General features: G+C 54.7%; 1 pseudogene; it reads left to right on the top strand.

Moving 5' to 3' along the window:
• Positions 1–4,455, top strand: part of LOC105813356 — a 27,632-nt pseudogene that overhangs the window by 13,909 nt on the left and 9,268 nt on the right.

The following is a 4,455-nucleotide window of genomic DNA, read 5'->3' on the forward strand; positions in this document are numbered from 1 at the left end:
GGTCCTCAACTTTGCCACTAACAGGTTGTGTGTGGGCGATGCTCATTTATCCTGCAAAGGCCTACCTGAGCAGTACCCGGATCTGATCGATAGAGGCAACAGGAGGTGGCACAGAGAGGCTGGTGCCATCCAAGGAAGATGGCCTGCCACACCACACCATGCCCCGCAGGCCACAGAGGGGGAGCACCACTGCCCTAGGGGGCTGCAGCCCAGCTCAGAGAAGACACATCAGCGTCGGTCCCAGGAGGAAGGAGTAGGATGTGGGCTGGGGCTCCAGGGAGTGCTCCCGAGGGCCAGAAGATTGTGTACAGGTGTCGGTGACCCTTCCAACCTGGGCTTTCCACAGGCCCTGTGACAGATGTGTTCCAGGGACAGGTTCAGGGCATTGCCTTATGGGAAGAACTGGGGTTTGGAGTCAGGTTTGCTGCTAGCCCCAGCTCTGCACTTTGTGGGGCCTGTGAGCTTGGGCAAGGCAGGTCAACTCCCAAGCCTGTTTCCGTACCTGTCATGTAAGGAACGTGGCCCAGTCCCCAGGGCCTTCAACTGAGGGGGTGGTCGTGAGGCCCTTTGGCATCTGCAGAGCTCTGTCCTGGCAGTGGTGGCCCTTTGTCACCGTGGGGCCCCTCAGTACACTGTAGCAGTCCCTGTGCTCTCTTGTGGCAGGAGGCCCTCCTAGAAACCCAGTCAGGGCTCAGGGTCAGAAGAGAGTGGAGGTGAGGGCAGCAGCCAGAGAGAGACCCCAGCCCTCACCCACCCAGGCCGAGCTCCTGCACCAAAGTGGCCGAAACTGACGTTGACTGAGCACGTGCCATGTGCCAGGCGCTGCGCCAGGTGCTTCAGTCCTGCTGACTTCACTCAGCCTCACGCCAGGCATGCAGCACAGTGCAGGAAATGGGCAGAGGCTGTGTTCCTTGTTCTGGTTCCACTGCTAGATGTGACTTGTGTCTTCCTGGCATGTCCTATTCTCTGCTGGGAAGAGGATCGAGAAGCTTTCTGTGGACCATGTTGCCCCCGGGCCTCGGCTTTCCCTGCCAGAGTGTGGGGATGATGATGCTGGCAGTTCCTGGCCGAGCGCTGTGGCCTCTGTCAGGACAGACGACTGAGGAGGTCCGGCTTGCTCTCCCTGCCCTGGAGGGGGGGGGTCTGTCCTCTGGGGCAGCCACTTGGTAAACTCTAGTTGGAACCACATCTGGGACCTCAGCAGAAATCTTCGCTCAGCAGAGGACCTAGACTGCGTGTCTCTCTCTGGAGTTGGGGGTTTCTTTCTGGAGGCTGAGAGCCCTCCTCTTCTCCTGTGCCTAGACACGACTTTGTGCTCACTGGGAAAGGTCCCACTGACAACACCTGGGTTGCCTGCACAGTCGGCATGTGCGTGACGCTGCTCCGTGTGTGGGACATGGAACACCTGGGCCTCTCCAACTTCGTCCCACTGCCAGTCCTGCAGGCCATCTCCCCAGGGCTGTCTGGAGCCTTATTGGTGGGGGATGTCCTCCACCAAATGGCCACTGTTCTGGTCAGCCTGGAAGGGAGGGAAGATCCTGACCCAGGGAGACCTGTGGAGTGATCGGCATTTGCAATTGCAGGGCCCTGGGCAGGTGCTCAGTGCCCGTCACCGCTGGAATCCAGCAGTCGAACCTAATAGTTTGCATGGTTAGTGCTGGGGCTCTGCGGGTTGGGCCAGCCAGCTGCAGAAGATGCACACTGTGACTGTAATAAATCTGTGCTGTCCTCGAAAGAGCCTGTGAGAATGGTCAGGGAGAGGACGGCATGGGCTAAGGTATGTGGGGTTCAAAGGAAGAGCCTGGGGAGCTACAGCAGACGGTGTGGGGGAAGTGGGGTCTGGCTTTGTGATCAGATCACGAAATGCATTGGATTCTGGGCAGTTCAGTGCAGGTTAAGAGTGTGGACTTTGGAGCCAGGCTGCCTGGGTCAAATCCCAGCTCCGCCACCGGGAGGCTGTGTGACCTTGGGAAAGTTAGGGAACCTTTCTCTGCCTCTGTTTCCTTGCCTGTAAAATGGAGATAATAGTGTGAAGATTAAATGAGTTAATCTGTGGAGCACTTAGAATGGTACCTCACACATAGCAAATGGTCAGTAGATATCTGCTACTGTTGCTATTCCAGAGTAAAGAGGTTGAAACTTACTAAGCTAGACTTCCTGTATTTTATTTTTAAGCAAAGTGTGATATAAATGAGGGGTGTGTTTGGAAGGTTACCAGGCACCAGATGGAGCTGGAGAGACAGGGAGTCAGCCCTGCTCGACCTGCAGCCCAGTGTCTGGTTGTGGTATCTGCCATTTATTCTCCCTCATTCTGGGCCAGGCTGGCTGGGTCCTGAGATGCAGAGCTCGCCCTGACACACTTCCTCTCACAGAAGTGACACTCAAAGGAGGATCTTGTGATTAGAGGATTCCGAGACACTGAGGGGGACTGCTGGTCACAGAGAGGGTGTCCTAGCTGGGCTGGGGGGCCCTGGAGGAGGTGACCTTTCACCTGGGCTCTGGAGGATGCATAGGAGTTCCCCAATGAGAAAGGGAATAATAACATCAGTGTGTGAGTGGGAGAGGTGACAAGGAGGGACACCCTTGTCTCCGTAGGCCAGTACCTCTGCTCAGTCACCATGCACAGGCTGACAGACGTGCAGCTGAAGCACCTAAGCATTAAGAAGACAGCTCTGGTGGTCACTGCCTCTCTCCCACCAGCCACTTCTCTGCAGAACAGATCGGGGCCAGGGTGCCCTTTAGCCCAGGTCTTTACACCGACCCGACTGAAATCGTTTTGAGCAACTACACCAGCTCCAAGGTCAAAGTCTTTGGTGCCCTGGAGGTTCTGGAGAACTTGGAGGAGAGTGGCATCCACGTGCCTCCCATCAGGCATGTGTCAGGGGCAGCAGGAAGGGGGAAAATGACGTGGACATCCTGGGCCACCTCTCTTTAAAATTAAGACTGCCAATTAGAAATTTTTAATAAAATGAAATACTTTCACCCTTTTCCTTTTTCCTCCAGGACAGAGACACCCCTGCTACATTCATGTTCATGCAGGGATGGGTCCCTCCAGGCCTGAGCCCCTGTCCCCAGGCCAACGTCCCTGCCCCTCTGTTTTGATAGAGCTACAGTTGAGGTTGTGCTCATTAGCATATTCTTAAATGGAGGCATTTTAAGTTTGTATGTTTTTTTTCCTTCCAAGTCTTGCAAAGCTAAGTCTTTCTGGCTCATTCCTTTCTGCATGGTTGTCTAGGATTTCTGGACAAGGTGCTGTTCTATTTTTACTTTCTATCATTACTAAAATCCCCTTCTCCAGACTTTGAGCAGTTAGGAGCTCTCTTTAGTTGTCCGTAGATGATGTTACCGTAGTGGTCTCGGGGAAAGGATTGTTTAATTAATTTGGCGGGAGGGTTGGTGGTTTTTTCCCCGTGTGAAAACTTAATTTTCCTCTAGTCTGGAGGCTGCTAGGAAATTTGGGGAGCAAATGGACATGAGTGTCCTGTGCCTGCCCCACCACTGCAAGGGAAGCCTCTGGAACCAGCGCCCTGGAGCCCTTGACAGCTGAGCCCCGTGGCAGGCGAGATGCCGGGAACCTGTGTGAGCTTACACAGGGCTGCTTTCCCCTCTTTGGGCCACTGTGAATAGACTTCAGTCCTCTGTGTTTCGTTGTTGCATAAGCTGTTGAAACATCTGGTGGACTTGGCTTCGTCCCCATGGGGATGTCCTGAGTGAGGTGTCTCTCTCTCCCTGTCCTGTCCTCTCCATCAGCACTGGGACATGCAGAATCATCCTTAGGAGAACATCCTTGAGATGGTGGCAGGGATCTTCTTTTCTGTGTGTTTGTTTTGAGAAGCCACTATATTCTGCCTCAGCACAGAGACCCAGTGCTATTTGTTCCTCCTTTGTGCAGGCTGCTCCAGCACCTCAGCAGATCTGAGCCACTGCCAGCTGCATGAGCGACAGCCTCTCCAGCGGTCAGCCCACCAGGCCCAGGTCCCCAGGCAGCTGCCCAGCAGGCCCCAGAGCCCAGCGTGGGCCAGCAAGGAGGGCGCTGGCAGTTTAGGGCCTGCCCACCAGGAAGGGGCTCCCTGAGGGCTGGGGAAGGAGAAGACCACTCAGAGAACTCCTCTTTCAGTTCCTTGCTCCAGATCTGAGACTCTCAGAATGCAGCCCCCTCTGCTCTAGGCTGAGGCGCTGTGCCATCCTCAGGGAGATCCAGAGACTCAGGCCCCAGAGCTGTCCACGCGTGGACACTGTGGAAAGTCCCGCCTGACTCTGAGGATCACATGCGAATCCACCTCATTCCTCTGGGGCCGGCCATGCAATTGATTTTTCTGAAGCTGGAGAAAGGAAGAATTGTGCCTTGCATGTTACTTGAGCTCAAACTGACAACCTGGATGTAAATAGGAGCATTTCTACTTGGTTTATTTAATAAAGCTCTGTATAATTTCTTAAGAGGGGATGTGATCACTG

This window comes from Propithecus coquereli, unplaced genomic scaffold (assembly GCF_000956105.1).
Source record: "Propithecus coquereli isolate 6110/MARCELLA unplaced genomic scaffold, Pcoq_1.0 Scaffold1, whole genome shotgun sequence".
NCBI lineage: Eukaryota > Metazoa > Chordata > Mammalia > Primates > Indriidae > Propithecus > Propithecus coquereli.